Genomic DNA, 18,860 nt, shown 5'->3' on the forward strand with positions numbered 1-18,860 from the left:
CTGAAACTTCAGAAGGTACAGCAAGATCCCTGGAGCACAGAGAGCTCCATGAAGTACTTGTGAGAAGAATGATAATTCATTTGCTTTGCCCAGTAGTTTTAGTTTGTATTCCAAGCACGATTTTATGTGGGACTCTGAAATTTCTCATAACTGTGGTACAATAATTTCTAAGAGTTACTGAGGCATTTTACAAATGTTTACAGCTGGGGTGTGTGGCAAAAAGGGGTGGAAGGTAGATATAATGGAAATGAAGTTTGCTTAATACCACTAATTCATCAAAGAATAATTGTGCTAGTTAAAACTTTACCTGTAAGACGTGCCTGTACCACAAATGGAGGCAGTGAGCAATGACTGGGGGCCTGACAGCTGATAAAAAAATTTGCAGTCACTGTCAAGATCTTTTGAAGAAACCTCAAGCAGACAGATGGAGCCACATGCATCTGGACATCACCATATGGCAATCTACCTGCACATCCATTTACAGTGGATGGTAGCATTGTAGGGCATATCACCAAGACAAGGTAAGGTGATGGAAAGCATCACCAGCAAGATGATTAAATTGCATAATATATATCTTTTTTCCTACAATCACATCCTGCAAACTGTCCCTGTTCTCACTCTCTTGCTCTCTCTTAATGTGGTAGACAGAGAGGCAACCCAAATCTGCGAGTGGTCCACACGGTTTTGCATGTCACTTTGTGGAAGGTTGTGTCCAGTTTATGACTATACACACACACACACACATTTCAAACAGCTATTCTGCACCTTCTGCTCTTCAGCTTCTGAGTGGTGAACTGAACAAACTTTACAGAAATCCCATTTCCATCCTTTAATTTTTAAGGACAAGTATTGTAGCTTCCAGAAGGACTTTAATGGCAAGTAAAGTTGTATTCTCCTTGAGAGACTGATAAAGTGAAACTTATACCTTGCAGCTGCCTTAGTCATTCTCTTGAAAGCACGCTCACCTCGCTCCTCCAGCAGCAGAAGAGACCTGGCGCTCTCCTCCTGGCACTGCTTGTGCCTGCACTTGAACTGAGCTCGTCGGGTATGAGACCGTACTGGGCTTCTGTCATAAAGGGGATCAATGCCTTAGCTGCAAAGAAAAGGAACTGAATCACAATAGAGGTTGCTGGAGAGAGGACTTTTGAAAACATTTTCTGTTTCTAATTTTGGTAAGGAAATAGGCAATTACTGTCTTAAAAAATTAAATGTCATGAAATTTCAAACTCCATTTGTTTCTGATAAATATCTTGCAACTTGTGACAGAGGTTGCTGGAAATCTCCCCTAATAGCAGTGCCATGTTGGCCAAGAAGTGTTTGATCTGTGCTCTAGCCTTTTCTTCATGTGGGTTGGACAGGCCTATAGTCAGATAAAAAAATCATCTGGTTAGCTTAGTTTTTAAAAATAATTTTGAGCCAGTCAGTCTTCACTTTGTAGCAGCTACACCAAATCTATCCACAGAAGTAGTTAAAACTAGGAATAGGCCAGCCCTAAAACACCACTTGCCAACTTACTTGAACTTTATAGAGGGAGCCTGAAATCTTGATCTATGTGTCTCCAAGCTTTGGCTGAGGTCCAGCTCTACCTACTACCCAAGAAGGCTTGGTCGGACAGCCTGTACTCTGTTGGATGTGCATCTGCGAGACAGAGCAGCAGTGTTTAGACACGTTGGCATCTGAGTCACCTCCACGTTTCACTACATCGTAATTTCTTATGTAAAACATGTTCAGTAGGTTGGGTTTAAATGGCTGCGCAGATATCTGGGCATCAGCCTGTCTTTAGATTTTGTCTTAGAAGGTTTATTTGGCTCTTATATGAACTTTCTGCCATATAACGTGATCTGCATTTATAGTACTTGGTTGAGTTAGGGGAATACCCTGACGCCCATTAAACAGACAAGCATCAAACTCTGCGGCCCAGATTTTTACTTAAAGAGCCTAACGATGCCACTAGTCCTTTTCAAAAGGACTTTTAGGTCTAAATCCCAACTGTTTGAATGAACTCTCTGGCTTCAAAGCCAAGCAGAAATTCCTCCAGTTTTACCTGTGCTGTTGGCCCAAACGTTTGCAAACAATCTCTTCCTTAGAAGCTGGAAGTCTCATTAAATGAATTCTTCAGTGATTGCCCTGAAAGCCTGGAAATAGTCTTTCACGCTGTAGTCTTCAACTTTGGAGAATGACATGAGATGCTTTATTCCTAGAAATCTGTGAGGCTTGAAGACAGGGCACGAAAAAGCGGATGGGTCTCTCCTGACGTGCCACGCTACTACGGACTGGTCGTTAATCCTCATTGGGAAACGTATCACCATGTGTTGCCTTTACATTGCCACGGTTGTATCAGGGACAGAAGAAGCAGGGGCAGAGTCACCAGCTGTGGTGGGATAGGACACCCAGTCAAACACGGTGGCTTGGGCTTTAGCTCGCATTTGTGACGGAGCACAGCTCATCTGTCACCACTACTACAGCCCGCCTGAGGCAGCGGGAATTAATTACAAAGCTTAAGAAGAAAAGTCAATAACAGAATTGAAACATTCCCACCAGTTTCTCTTGAATTAGATCTCCCAGATAACGTCTGCCGATTGTAAAATACGATGCCAGGTGAGATAATATTGCTAATTAGAGGGACACTGCGCCCAGTCTTCAGCCAACTCCTGTTGTATGAAGCTGTATGAGGTCATGCATGAATAGGCTCCAAGGAAAAAGGCAAAGTGTCAATAAGGATGACTTCCTTCAATAGATTCACCTGTGATAAGCACATTCCAGTGACTCAGTGGAGGATGAGTAGGTGCTGGAATTTTCACATCCATGTAAAAATAATGTAGTCTAGAAAATCCAGTAAATGCCTATTTTTTTCCACAGATTCTATTTAAATTTAGAGATAAGTAATAGGAAATCTGAGGCAGAAAACAAATACCCAGTATACGTGGATATTTACGGTCATCCCAGGATGCTCTGCTCATGAGGTAATACTTCGTAGTATGGTGGGAAAAAAAACATGCACAAAATTACTTCCAGTCGGTTCTGAGGTAGGTCCTGAGTGACCAAAATCCCTGTCCTTTGAAACAAATCCAGATCATATTAGTTGTGCAGGCTGTGTTCTGATTCAGCATGGAATTTGTTTTTCCCATCATGTGAGAGAGAAAATGTCCAGTCCAAAAAGGGAGATGTCAGCCTCTACGCAAATTCGCTCATCAGAGAGAAATGATGCCGCAAACACGCAAAGCAGAGAAGTGGGCTTAGCAACATGATAACTTTCTGTATTGCCTTGTGGACAAAACCGTCTTTGAAAGATTAATAACAAACTGAAAGCTCACTGGAAATATCTCGCTTGTTTGTTTTGGCTTCCAGAGCATTTCTAAGTGTAATTACTAGCAGTTGAGAAGCGGAGAGGATGAAAAAAATCTTGTGGTTAGCGCACAGGGCGGTGGCTCAGGAGACCTAGGTTGATTTCTAACCTCTGTCACAGTCCAGTGTCACACAAGAAAAAGAGCCTTTAATTCATCTGCAGCTCGGATCCTTTCCTACGGCAGGGATGAAGCTGCCCTTTGCCTGCCCAGTGCCCGGGCTGCCAGCGGCACAGGCAGCAACTCCTTACACTAAGGTGCCTTACACCGCCAGCCCTTCGTGGCCTGCTGATGCTAATGTAATTCAGACAGCGATAATGACGTACCTTCTTTAAGGGCCCCCAGTGCTTATATATAAGCCTCCCTTAACAGCAACATACTGCTTCAGATGGGGAAAATCCAAAGTTCCTGTGCGCAGATGCGCATCCTTTTAAGCCAGTGGATACGGATGGATTTGTGCTGCACAAGAATGAACGTCTTTATTAAGATACACATTTGCTGGGCAGTGACAAATCTTTCCTTCGGAACATAGTGATTAAGGTTTAATTTTATTCCGGATTATAGGCAGCTCCGTTTGCAAACCAGCCCTCATCCAAGTTTGCGCACATACTGCCTGGAAATGAACATTACTTTCCAACTGCTTAAGCAGCTTTGGATAAGAAATTATGGGTTTCAGGAAGATTAGGAGCATGAGAAAGATGTCCAGGCTAAGAGGAAGTTAAGAGAAAGTGCCATCATGAGTTCAGGAAGAAATGCTGCCACCTGTGAGGGTCTGAGTCTTCCAAATCTCTTGGGAGAGTTGGAGAAAGTTAATGGGAAAAGGATCGATTAGTGAAGGTGATGAACTTACAGATGGTGAGCATGAAGACAGCCTATATACGTGTGTGTGTGTATATATATTATATATATATACACAAATAAATTGTCAGCAGGAAAATTTATAGGCTTCAGTCTGCTTAGAGAAACAAATCAGAGGTTATGTTTCTGGAGGTTTTCTTATATGGCAGCAACCAGGGGCATCACATGAGATGAAGTTATAGGTGTCATCTTAAACACAGAGGAGGATAAAGTCTGTCTTGCCCAGTTCCAGAGCTGAGTAAGGAAGATGGACAGAGGGCTGGAGGAGAAGCAGGGCAGACGGAAAGGAAGTGATGCTTGCAGGGCTGCCCAGCAAAGCTGGGATGCAAATGTTTGCCTCATTATCTAGTACCCTGTTCATGCAGATCGTATCTCCTGTGGTGTTTTCTTCATAGGTACATGCCTATTCTGCCAGATAAAGGTATTCAAATAGAACATATTATTCTTTGTTCTTAAAAGCATATGTTCGTGTCCCCTCTCAGAGCGGTAGGAGGAGGACAGTATGGATATCCAATGAGTATTTCACCCTCGCTGTAGTGGCAGCTTTGATTTGTGAAACAGCTTGGAATAAAATGCTGGTAATTTTTCATGGAAAAAATAGTGGACGTAATTTTTGTGTGTCGCAAAGAGAACAGCAGAGAACTGAAATGCCTGGACACGCCGTTATCTGAGTGCCAAAATCCCAGATGGATATAAAAGTTAGTGTTTTTAAACTGGACAAGTAACGTTACAGTCATCCCTAATTAAGTAGATTCTGCTTGTTTATTGTTTTCAAGTATCTGCAGCTCTGCTCATCAATTTTTCACATTATTCCTTGGCTGTTTTCTCACGTTCAGTCTCTTTGCTGGTTTGATGTTTTGTTCTCTGGAGATTTCTTTCATAAATTTTTACTGTTTCCTCAGAGAGTTGTTTGGTTGTTTTTTTTTTTTTATTCCAAATGAATGTTGTCACTGTGGTATGGTGTAGCGAGAGGAGAAAGCCAGGCAGTGGAAACTCCTTTAAATGCATGACATGGAAAAACCCCTCTGGCTCCCTGTCAGCCAAAGAAGGGCGAATGCAGTTAGAGCTACAACTCTGTCAATGGATCCTAAATCCAGTATTTAATATTGATCTCCAGCTTCATAAATACCCTATTGACACTGGTGACACCAGTCCTGACATCAGCATGATGAAATACAACCAGGACATATAAAAATGACTTCGTGCTGCCAGATTTGCTCATAGCAACCACCGGAACAAAAACAGAAAGCATCTTTTGTACATTTAATTAGTTATTAGTAATAATGTTTTGTTAGAGGAGCTCGGTAGGCTGGATGAGTATTGCTTGCTTGCTATCCAGCTGTCTATGCTAGGGTGTTCAGGCACGATGCTGAGATGAGATTGAGAGGAGGGCTGCCTCAGTGCTTGGGGTAGGGGGACATTTGAAATTGGTGTTGCAGGCATTTAAAGCAGATATTGTGCTCACCTCAGCTCCCTGGCTATGGGGAGGAGGTTTGCTGTGCACGCCCTATACCTCCCCGCAGCTCAGCCAATGGACCAAAAATAATCTTCAGCTTTGGAGGAGATTTTTGGGGATTTATCTTTCTGTGATCTGTCATAGCCCAACACTAAGCACAGGGCAATAGAAAGGTTCCCAAACAGCAGTGGTTTTACCCTGCTGTTGCACACCCAGAAAGTCATACTTAGACATGGCCAAGGTGCTGGGCAAATCCCCCTGCAGAATAACGGACCTGGGGTCTGCTGCCACCGCTGCCTCTGTCAGTGCTGAGCCTGGGGACGTCCTTTCTGAATTTAATTAAAATCTAGAAGCAAAGCCATTAAATCCTACAAAGACCACTGCAACATTTTGCAAAAGAGAGTGTTCTAAGTGACCATGGTGGTATTTAGGGAAATGGTTATGAGCTGACAAAAATTCACGTCATAACTACTTTTTAATAAAATGAAGGGGGAAGGAAGAGAACGATTCAGATTTTCCCTTGAAAATTTTACAAAATTACTTTTCACATACCTCAATTATCTCCACCTTCATTTTATATATGAAAATCTGTGCCTACAGAATGAGTCAATAAAAGCCAATAAAAGGAGAACAGTATGAGACACATCTTTGGACTGTATAAAGAAAGCATGGCTGAGGTGACATCATTGGGGCAACAGTGATTTATACCAGCTGAGGATCTGGCCCATAAACTGGGAATAACTCTTTCTGTGCTGTGATTTATGTTCTCCAGTTATTGACTGCTTAGGAATAAGCCTTCTGTTATAAACAATCTGGGAAGCGAAGGCGGCAATTGTGTCTTAATGAGACCATGGTTCAAAGCACTGCCCTGTTACATTGACCCTTCTATAGATCAGAAAGTCTCCTTGATTTAATTACTTTACAGAACCCCAGACTAGACAGCTCCAAAACTCATTTGTGCCCCGATCTCTTTTTTTTTTTTTTTTTTTTGGTGCACTTTATAGTGATTTACAATTCAGCCAAGGGACTTTGCAGGCAACCGATGAGAATTTTTTAGAGAGGTTTGCAGTTTGTATGCAATTACATTTTTCCTTAAGAAAAAAAAAAAAGCCCATTTTGAGACTATAAAGGTCTTGTCTCCTTTCCCAAGCAGAAAGAATAAGCAGTTCTGCCTTTTAAGTTTAAAGGACCAAAAACTTTAAGAATAGAATTAGGGGAATTTAAATTAAAGACAACACACTGCACACGTCTGAAATGTTCCCATTTAAAAGTTCACAATTCATGCAGTTTTCAGCAGATATTACAGGATTGTTCCACCAGGATTATCTCATCTTCAAGGAGATTTTTTTTTCCTTCAAATCTGTGGTATAAAGCAGTGGAAATAATACGATGTCCCCTTCCATTCACAAATGAGTGTCTCTTCTGTCTCAGGATGTCTCACAGCCTCCAATTAGATAAGGCTCAAAACACCCAAAAAGTTAATGAAGCACCCAACTATTACATTTTAATTTGTTCTGGAGCAATACGGCACTGCAACCAAATGTGCAGCGAATGGCCTTGGCTCCTCTCTAACGCTTCTTTGGTGCCACAGCCCATGGGCTTTCATCCCGTCGCTGGCAGGGAGGGATGCTCAGAGTCACCACAGCCCAACCGAGTGTAAGCTAACCTGGGGACCACTGCCATCGACCGTGGGGTCACACAGCCCCCCGTGCCCAGAGGTGGCTGATGGCCACTGAACCAGCATGGAAGTTGTCTTTGTGCTATCAAAAGTCTCGGTAAATATTCAATAAACGCCAGCCTCTGTGTTGAGCCTTTGAAAAAAATCTCCTCCTTAAGCTTTTCCCTCATCTGCATGGATTCAAAGACTTTCGTGTCATAGTTACCAAAAATCCCTGCATGATTTAAAAGCTGAAATCCCATTGCATTTTCATAATTTACAGTTGGTTTCCAGAGGCTTTGACTGACACAATTCCCACTCACCTTTCTTCAGAACTCCCTTCTGCACATCACCTACCCTGATTTGGGATCTGCTTTTTCCCTTTTCCCCAAGTCTTTCTCTCCCGGTACTTACCCCTTGGCATTTTCCATCTCTTTCCTTTCTCTGACCACAGACAGTTGGAGTTTCAGTCTTTAATGTCATGGTCTGACCTTGCCATAACTGCTAGCGTCTGTCTCGGTCTCAGGGGGCTTAAAAGTAAGAGCCTGATACAGAAATGAGTCAGGTCCTTTTGCCCTGGCCACGAGCACACTACCTGTGCTCAGCAAAGCACCACGCTAGGTGTCATATTTATATACTGTCATTAATTAGCTCATGCCATTAATTATCACTAATGTTCAAAATGTAGCAGGATTTTGAACAGAAAGCATCCTGTATATTGGCATTTTTATACCTTGTGAATATAGTTTTTCTTTATTTTCAAGTCCCTTAAGCAGAAACTTAAACTCCTTCAGGAATGAAGTCTCTTGGGCAAAGTTATAGTATATATTTAGAGAGGAACTTTAACCCATGCTGTAAACCACACATTAATATTTAATAAACCCTTGCCTTCTTTCAACACAAATAAAATATTATTGCTCTCTGAGCTGAAATATGTTTAAATGGAACAATGATTTATATTTTTCCAAAACAAACAGTCTTCAAGTGAAGTCCTTTTGAAATTATTTGAGAGATATTTTTGTGAATTGGATGGGTGCCTAAAAATAATGTTGTAGATTGTAAGATCTGACAATACCAATAATTACACTGCTATAATTCAGCTTAAGCACCCTACCTTCCTCTGGGTATCAGGACTCCCTTTTTCTCCTTGACGTCTAGGGCATTTTAATGTATTCTAGTTGAACATTTAAATCTACAGTCACAAACTCCTCTGGAAAATATAGTCTTGTATTTTTAGGACTGGAAAAGGACATAGGGAACTTGTTTCTCCCTATTAAAATAATAATAAGTGTCTCTACTCGTAGGAGAGGGGAAAAAAGAAAGAGAATAATGTGACAATTGTAATGATCCTACTCTGTCATAAAACAAATATGTTAATAGTGAAATAGAATCATCAAACTGTAGAGCCGCTCCGACATCTGGACTGCATTACAGAGGCTCGGAGGCGAGCCTGTGCAGCGCTGCGCTGTGCTGCTGCGCCCCGGCGCCGCGGCAGGTGGATGCACGGCCCCGCACGGAGCAACCTCACGCTGCTTTAACGCTCCTCCAACTTGGCAGAGCTGGTCCTGGTCCCCTCTTAAACTGGGGATGCTGCTGAATCAGCCCTTAGCGAGATCCATAACCAACGTCGATGCCCCTCGCAGTAAAACAGGTTTCCCTGGGGAGGTTTTCATCCTGCAGTTAAAAGAAGGGATTGGCTTCTGGGTGCCCCTGCGCACGCATGGCTCTGCTGAATCGCAGGCTGGATCTAATCCTTGAGGCGATAAAACATTTCCTGCGTTCTTGATGTTTTTTCTTTGCTTCGTTCAGCGCAAGAAAAGGGGAGAAGGGAAAGCAAACGTGGTTTAAAGCCTGGTGGCCAGTGGCAGGCTGCTCAGCCCTGGCATAAGCAGGAACAACCTTTAGGCTGCTAATGCGCTCCCGGCTACCTGGGTTGCTGGAGAGCTGTTTCGGTAGTCACGAGTCAGGTTTCAGGAACGCTCTCTGACCCTGTGTGTGCACAGCCCTGCCAGGTCCACGTCCGAAGCCCGGGGCTGGGATTGCATGTAGCCTCCGGGGTCTGCTGAAGTCAACAGGGCTTTAGGAACCAAACACCTGCAGGACACAGAGCTTACTTAGCTCAGACTTTGAAAGACCCTCTATAACACTTACCAGTGTGGTGCTGGTAATTACATGAATAAAAGGACTTGGATCCTTCGAGGGTTTCAACGGGTGACGTTCAGTCAATGCAGCTACGCTGCCTCACCCAGCTGAGGGTCTGGCACCTGGTGAACCATGAGCAACGCAGCCCCCAGAGGATAAAATACAAAAGGAAAATAGCTCTGTGTGAAAAGAAAAATGACACCAATAAGAACATAACGAAGCCCTCCCATGTATCAAATGGCTGAAATGGCTGCAAGCAAATCCTGTGCATTATCTGACAAAATATGATTAAAATTATGCCTGTAAGCTCCTTAAGGGGACAGATATGGTGCATATGAAAGTTACACATACTTCAGGGTTTCCCTGTCTCTCTGCAGTCAGATTTGCAGCTTTTTTCCAGAGGTTACTGGAATGGGGTGTCCTGGGGTTTGCACCTCTCCTGGCTGGGTGCTGCAGACCTGCCCCTGCCGCGTCTCCGCAGGCAGGCAGGGTGAGTGGTCCCACCGCTCCCCACCTGATGCTGAGCTTGGGTGCCATGCTGGCTTTTACAGTCGTGCCAATCTAGTCCGCTCTTGTATACCCCAAATGGGACAAGAGGAACCAAAATCGTGGTGATGTACGCTATTGACAATGCATCCGGGCTTTTGACTAATTGTAAATCAAAATGACACAGTGGAGTTTCAGAAAGTGAGATTGGTTTTGGTGTTATTTCCGTAATCTGGTGCTTCTTTAAACGTTAACCAAGGCATGCTGCGTAAAACCAGAAATGCTAAGGGGAGAAAGCACTTCTTGCAGGACATCCCTTCCCCTCAGTTTTTTGCTCGTTATTTTTAAGTGCCCTCCTTAGCCCAGTTTTCAGTGCTCCCAAGTGATGGGGACTCCTATCCAGGCAGCAGCTGAGCAGTTCTGTTTATTTATAAGAATCAACCAGAGGCACACAAAAGGTTATGGCTACAGGCCAAATGTCTTTGACATCATAGCCTGTCATTAATGGCATAAATCCTCTGTGATTTCATTTCCCAGTCAGCTAACCAGCATCTCTCACAGATTATTTTAAAGGAAAAAATGTCTAAACATTTACCTTCAAACCCCAAACAGATCATATCGTTCTATTTTGCCTTCCCAATATTAAATATATTCTCTTGCATATGGCATTTTTATTACAGGTTGCGACCAGTCACAGAGCTTGTTTCAGAGGGAGAGATGTACAAAGGGAAGTTTTCTTATTGTTCCCTAAGGGGAAAAGCAAAAACGGCATTTCATTTAAGAAAAGCTTTACTAGCCACGATACCTTGCTGGTTTAATGTATTTTTGTTCCCCTGCTTGTGCACCAGATCTGTATCTGGTCATTCATTTTGAGGGAGAGAAAAATTAAAAAGGTTGCTTTCTGTGCTACAGCTTCTTAAATCTGAGAACATTTAATGTGGACAGGCCAGAACAGTTTTACTTCAGCCCATGCCTGTCCCTTCTTTTCCATAAAATGATCGTGGTTATGTGCAAAACATCAGCAAGTGACTCAGAGCAGAAAAGGACCGAATACACATGTAATGCCTGAGTATTTTAATTTAAAACACCTTGGTATTTTAAGTCTTCCTGACCTTGGTATATTTGCTGGTGGACAATACACTGCTCGATAATAAGCCTTGACATTTGACCAGTCATTGCTGCTTACATTAGATTGGGCCTAAAAAGCACAAGAAAAGTTTTCCAAACCAGGGCTGGTACTAAACCTGCAGGGGTAAACTGGGAATTCTTCTACATTTCTATGCAAAAGCAGGTAGTCAGAAAGTAGGTTGTGATCTCGCTTTTTTGCATATAAACCTGAAATCACTGAAATTAGTCCAGATTACACCGTTTGAGAGCAAAAGAACCTGACAGGGCTGCCTCCAGAAGAAAATGTCCATAATGTAATGTACAGCACTCACTTATCAGCTCTCATCTCGAAAGCGCCCTGCAAGGAGAAGTTAATTATATGCAATTACAGATGAATTCTGAGATCCGAATGAATTCAAAGGATCAGGTCAAGTCCCTTTCACGTCTGCTGCACAAAGGGCAGAATTACACAGGCAATTTGGTACGTGGTGGTAGCAGTTAAGCTGAGGCAGCGAGCGTGATCCTCCTGATGCCAGAGCAAACTCCCGGAGGCTGTATTTTTTCAGTCCCTGATGCCTGTGGGGAAGGCATGGCAGGGGAAGGGAGCATCACAAGGAGCACCAGGCAGTGAGCAGTGTGCCCAGGGGCCAGGGCAATGCAGCCAGGAGGCTGCTCCAGCCTGAGAAGGTAAACCTGAATTTTCCCAATGCAGCAAAGAATACATAGGGGCACACGAGCAAGACTGGCTGAGCAAACGCAGTCTCCTCACTCTCTCTGGCCACCCTGCAGTGTCCAGAAGAGAAAGGACAGAACTGGAGCTGGACATTACAGCACGAACCCAAAGTTCCCATTTGAGCCTTCATCCCACGTTAACCCTGTACCCAAAAGCCCTCACCACCAACAAAGAATAACAAAAGGACCTCACGCATACCTTAGCGAATATAAATTAGATGTTTCCTTTTTTTGAGCTGTCTGGAATCTCAGGAGGCACCCACAAGCAAACGCTACCCAGACGTGCAGACAGCACGGATGTGTCAGAGCACTCATGTGAGAGCCAAAGTTAAAATATGCCTGCAAAGCACCAGTAGCTCCATTCTTATGACTAACGCATCCCAAAGGTGCCATAACGTGCACTGATGCAATGAATTCTGGGGCGCTGGAAGGAGTACAGTGAGAGGAGGAGCTGGAGAGGAGAGTTTCTTAGGAAAGCCAGCAAGTTATTTTTCCACAATTTATCATACTACTTTTACACTGCGAGTTAGCCTTTTCCTCCAACTGCAGAGATGAAAAGTCGCACAACTCCAGCATGAATTAAGCCAGCCAAGAAAAAGAAAAGCAGCTTTCTCTGCTCCCCAGGGCATATATTATGCCTATTTGTTAACATTTTTTGATATGTGGAGGAGACAAACTTCAAGGAAGGAATGTGGTCATCTCTTATCTGAAACAAAATCTACCATGTTGGAACGGGCTGAACGTGTTTAGTTAGGAAGATGTGTTAGGGGCAGTAATACAGTTGAGTGGTAATGCTTACATTTTTCAGCGCAAATAATACAACGCAGTGCTGCCCTTGTGAATAACAGTCAGATGATGGACTCTTACAGTACTGGTGGAAATAATAAATGGCACATCTGCACCCTGGCAGAAAAATGAGGTGTGTGCCCGAGCAGAGCAGGAGGGAGGTCAGCAGCGAAAGGCAGACCCCAACCGCCACGGTTGCAGAAGCTCCCCGGGTTTACGGGCTCCCATGGCTGATGAGCTGGGTGTCAGCAAACTCCATGAGCCAGAGCTCTACCTACTCCATTGAGCTGCTCTGCCAGAGTAGATAAAGTTACCTGTAAATGTGTTGGGAAGCTTCCTCCTGGACAGCCATCAGCAGCAACCATCATCTGAAGCGATCTTTCCAGGGACATGGAAATACCCGTGGAAGGAGCCCTGCAAGATTTGAAGTGTGTGGCGTGAGGCTTTCAAGCAATACATAATTAAGTATAGCTGAAATACATGCAAATAATTTACATGTGTAACAAAATCTCCAAGTCGGAAAACCCAGAATATGAAAGACTGCGACTGTTTAATCATTTACTGTAATAGCGGTATTGTCATTAAAAAGGTACTACAATGCGATTCTTGCAGCAGATGAAAAGGAGGGACAATACATGCAAATGCTACTCACATTTTCTTTTCCTGCTCTCCCAGTGGTTTAATTTATATCTGATGAGACTACAGTTTTAAGAAGGAGAATGGCACATTAGTCTCACTGGTAATACCGCTCAGGATGAAAGCACTCTCATTATTCGCACGGAAAGATCCAGATTTGCTTAAACAAGAACTGTCACAACATGCTGAGGTCCAGGGATTCCTAGGGGAGCTAGTCTGACATATTTGAAGCTGATTTGCATTAATTTATTAATATTACATAGTCTGTTTGTCCAATGGTTCTAAAGATGTTTAGTCAATGCATACCTTGAGTTAATTCAATAGAAAAACTGTCAGACAATATGCCAAGGGACGGGCACAGCAATTCTGGCAACCCCTCCTCATTAAACACCGAGCATAAAGAACTGCAGAAGGATTTCATCGCAGGAGTTAATGAGCTATAAATATTGAAAATACCGAGACGCTCCAAGTACATTAAAATGTTGCAACTAGAAAGGTAAATACCAAATCCGCAAGGGTCCTTGAGATCAAAGCCTGCTGAAGAGTGTCACTGGGAGGAGAGAGAAAAGAAGGGGGAAAGAATGAGAAGGGCAGAAATAAACTCCTGAGCCTGCTGGGAGTTAGCTTGGGAAAACTTGAGATAACCACTCTAATACAGCTCCAGCACTGGCTCTAATTGGGATAAATCAGGGCTTCCCTAATTGCTTTTAATCCCCTTGGCTTTGGAAACAGGAGTGACCGTGCATAAGGTGTGCAGCCCCGCGCCGGAGCGCGTGGCATGCGGAGGAGAGCACCATGTCGGAGATCCGCAGCCTCCTTACCCCGCTGGTGCTCTCAGAGGTGATTTTCCACGCGGGGTCAGATGTGCAGGCTGGCCAGATAGAGAGGGGAGGAGGGAGGCCAAGGACACTGGGATCTGTCTCTATCAGCACAGCCTTGGCAAAGCAAGATGCAGCTGACTATGCCTTCCTCAACTGAATTAATGATTTTCCTTTTCCAGATGTTGCTGTTACAATCGCCCCAAACCCCTGCAGAGAGGTGTCCTTCGGGTGGAGCTACTGAGCTTGCTATAAAGAGCAGATGGAGCGGTTTTTTACTCCATTTGCTTTGAAATGCAATGTGTGTGTATTTGAGCTGCTCCATACCTTTATTCACTTTATTTTCCTTTAAAGCCTTTTTTTTCCCTTCAATTAGCTGCTGGGCTTCTTATTAGAGGGTAGACATGTCTTGCCAAACTCTCTTGCAGAAGGAAGAATGGAATTCCCTCTGTTTCCATCTGTAGATCACAGAGGTATCCTGAGTCAACTGCAGACAGCCAAAGCTCTCTTGCCTAAGGTGTAAACAGAGAAAAATACCAACTTTTGATCTGCTTCTACCTTTCCAGCAAAAGTGAAGTCAGTGCAAGTATCAACATGGGAAAAGAAAAAAAAATTATTTGCTGGTCTGTCTTGGATTCTCTGTGTGCATGCAAAGGACTCGCACATAAATACAGGGGTAAAGATGGAAATGGTTTGGTTAAAGGTAGGCATTCAGCCTTCCTGGGAGCTAACAGCCATGGCACCATTTAAGAATATCTAAAGACTTCAAAAACAGAGCTAAAGCAGTATTATTTCTCTGGGTAATCTCTCTGCCCCAGGGTGGGATTCATCCCTGTTCATAAAGATCCTATGCTATTAAACTACAGAAATCTATCCTTTCCTGTTAACAGCCTATCAATTAAATGAAAATCCGATAATGATTTTGGTGGAAGCAGTATCTTCCAGTTTATTAGCCTTGGGCAACACTAGCAGCCAGATTTTTCTCAAAGCATAATAATCCAGAAATTTCTTAGGTAGTGACCTCAAAGTGCTCTGGTTTGGTTTGTTCTTTATTTACAGCTGAGCATCAGTGTTTGCAGGCTGGGGCAGGGGGTTCCCAAGGCAGCGGTAGGAGGCTGGGGCAGCCCAGCGAGCACCACGGCTGTGTCCCTGCTGCTTGCGGACTCCAAGCCTGGATGAAACACAGGCATAGCCATGAGGCACCTTGCATGTCATGTAATACAAAATAATTAATGAGTTAATTTGCATATCAAATATAGTTTATGCACAGCAAGACATTTTGCCTTTAAAAAAAAAAAAAAAGAGTTCCTAAAATATCAATCCTGGAAAGCAAGAGCCTATGGCTTCCTACCTGCTGCAGCAGGGAAGGTCTCCCCAAGGAGCCAACGTGCTTCTTGCAGCAGGAGGGAGCGGGGTTTCCCCGGGGGATCCTCCCCCGGCTGCCTGGTTACGAGGAATAACCAGAGCAAGGCCAAGGTTGGGCATAGAAGACCTAACAGTTGGTTTTGACCTTGGTTCCTGAGTTACCCTGAAATCTGCTACAGTTGGGAGGTGCAAAGAGGAGGGTATCCAACAAGGACAGGAGATCTATGCCACAGCTCGTGGCTCCCTTTTGCACAGCTTCCCAACCAGAGTCATTCAGTATCTATTTCACAGTTTAATGTATGCCATTTGTATGAGTTTCAATGTAGATTAAAAAAAAAAAAAATCTGTTTCCGGTATCTATGGGTTGAAATCCAAGCCAGTAAGAAAGGCAAAGGCAAGAGCGGTATTTTTTTTTTTAAAGAATAATATAAAATATATATATTGCTGAAACAGGTATGTTTGTAGCCCCTTCCTGTCCTGCCCACCTGAAACTATAAAATGCATTGGCTTGCGTATAACAGCCTGGATTTGCACACTCAGTAAAGCGGTAAATGTTGGTGCTAGATTAAAGACTGTACTTTAGAGAAAACTTTGGAAGGAGAGAAAGAATTATATTTTCAAGACTCATATTTCATTTTTATATTCTTGACCTTTCTATAATTTTCATTGCTTTCACTTTTCTGTCCTGTCCCCAGACATTGCCAAACCAGAGGAAACATCTTTGCGGTCTGCAGGAGAGGGCAAAGCAAAGGCAATGCATCAAGCTAAAAAGAAGGAAAGGCTTCAGGTGGCCATGAGGGTTATAAAACTCCTTACAAAATAAGGTCTACCCTAGGCACAAGATAAACGGAAGGATTTAGCTATGGATTTCAGTTCCATCTGGACAACTGCCAAAAGCATGCATCAGCCTGCTGCGGGTCTTGGTACGGCACGGCAGCCAGCGTTACCATGTCTGCTTCTGACGCTCATGCTAGATGTGATGCAAATGGTTCATGTGATGCTACTGGTGTTCCCCGGCAGCGTGTGCTCCCAGGATATCGTTCCTTCCCTTTCTCCTAATAGAATAAATACAGGATTGCTGTGAGCAGTGAGACACTGCTGTCGCTTCCCACCTCTCAGCGGCCATTGTTCCCAGGTAGCTGCTCAGTTCACAAAGGCCTGTTCCTGTTCCCTCACCTGGAACTTTGAAATGTTCATCTCAAACTCCAAGTGACTCCTCAATCATTCAGCTGATGTTACTCCTCCTCTAATTTCTGTGAAATGCCATTGCAGTTGGTGCAGGTGGTGATCAGAGTTTGGCTTTGCTTGGTGGGTTAGGGAGTGCTGTAGGACTCCTCCTGCTCTTCCCCCGTGAGGACACATGGCTTTTGTGTTTGCAGCATCAACAATCCCATTCTGATTTCCATCACGGCTTCTGAGCTGTGAACAGGTCTAAAAATTGCCAGTTCATTGAATTTAGACAAAAGTGTGCAAGTGCTTTTAGATCCTACCTAGCCAGAAGCCAATGAGGGACGAGTTATCTGAATACAGGCGAAACAGCCGAATCTTGCACACCAAAGAGCAAATGGAGAGAGAAGCAAAAATCAGTCTGAAAAATTTGCAAATCCCCCCCCATCTATCTCACACAGGTTCACCAAAGTACGACTCCTTACACTGCTGCCCCGAGGGGTGCAAGAAGCTGTGGGGAGCCCGTACGTGCACGGAACCCCCCTGCAAAGCTGACAGCCCTGTCCTCAAAGAGCTGACAAGCCCGTCACACCAGGACAAATGAGCTAATCCAGATGAGGTAGGTGTTGAATCCCAGAGTCCATGTCTCATCCAAAACCGTCACTGCATGGCAATCTCCACCTGCCAAGAATCCAGAACCATGAAACAGGCTCCCCTGAAGTCACAAGTTTAATTTAAACATTTTGAAAGAACGGCCATTTCTTTAAACACTCTTATACATTTTTGCACGCCTACGAAACCTGCCGTCTTCAGCATGAGCTTGGCCTGTCAAAAGAATCAGCAAGCACTGCTAGTTTGACGAGAAAACTGGGAAAAGGGGAAACGGTTCATGCACCTTTCTCTAACGCACCTTCCTGTGCTGTCTGCCGAGGGCACACGCACCCAGTGAGCAGCAGGCAGCGTTGCCTCTGTCCTGCTGTTGCTGGCACGCCAACACCCGCACTGTTGTGTCTTCTGTGGCATTTTACTCACGCCGTCTAGATCAGGGAGCATATGCTTGTGTCCTGCGGCGCACGCTTGATGCTTGCTAGAAGCATCCAGCTAGTATGGGAGGGAGAAGAGTTTAGCTATTACCTTGCTCGCTACCAAAATACGCCGTCTGTGTTTTGTTGCTATATTTATGCTGACTCCACCTGACCGGACGGGTGGCCAGCAAGAGAAGGGAAAGGCACTGACAGGAGAGGGTGCTAACGATTTAGGCAACGGGAGTGAGCCAGGCAGAATATGCAGATAGTGGCCCCCGACCCGCTGCCCCTGCAGCAACCATCAAAGCCGGGGTCAGATCAGTGAGTGGCTCTCACCGAGGATGCTTTTCGGTAGGGAGAATAAGCAGATCCAGGCTGTGACAGCTCATCTGTATCGCTAAATCCAGCCCTGTAACTTATAAGCTTTCCAAGAGACCATTAGATTCTAAAAGTAAATTTGAATTTATAAATGGAGTTCTTCTAGATAGGATCAGGGCTCCATCTGAGGCGTCATTTAATAGCATTACAGATGGATAAAAAGTTTGAAAAATGAGCAGAGGGGTCAAAACTGTGTTGAAATGCTGCACAGCCATCCTCAGCCGTTGCAGCATGTTCGATTCCGGTTAGATCAGCAGTTTTGAGCTGAGTCACAGTTGTGCAGCCTCAATATCTGCCCTGGAGGCCACACACAAACAGCGGGAAAGGAGCTTTCCAACCCAGACAAATAAGGGCATCGAGTCTCTTTTCGGTTACTCCAGGCCTGTTCCCGCTACGCTTCCTCGTCCCGTTACACAAAAACCCAGCTCCACCCTCGTGACATCAGGCTCAGGATCCAGACAAACGAGGCATGGATGGAGATTACAGCGAGCGTGTTTGGAATTGAGCTGAGGAGCATCATTTCAGTAAGGGGCTGTTCCAGGCAGACATGAAACACAGGGATTTGGAGATGAGTTTCCTGCTTAATTTTTTAATCCCTTTCCAAATCTTTCAACGTGCTTGCTTATGCTCTGTGTTTTCATCCCTCCCCCTTGCCCCCCCTTCCCCTGCTTTGTAGGTTATACAGACTTTGAGCTTTTTTTTTCTCCTTTTCGTACAACTTGTAGCTCTGCAGTTCCAGGTATGACCTTAAGAAAGCACCTCAGTCTCTCTGGGGCAGATCCTCCTTTGGTGCAAGTTGCCTTACTCCGAACCGTGTTTGTGGTCTCACCTGGGAAATAATGATGGCATCACCTTTCCTCCTGCCTTCGCCAAGGGAGAGAACGACCCGTCTCTTCCTAAAGT

Source organism: Ciconia boyciana, chromosome 16 (genome assembly GCF_034638445.1).
Source record: "Ciconia boyciana chromosome 16, ASM3463844v1, whole genome shotgun sequence".
Taxonomy (NCBI): Eukaryota; Metazoa; Chordata; class Aves; order Ciconiiformes; family Ciconiidae; genus Ciconia; species Ciconia boyciana.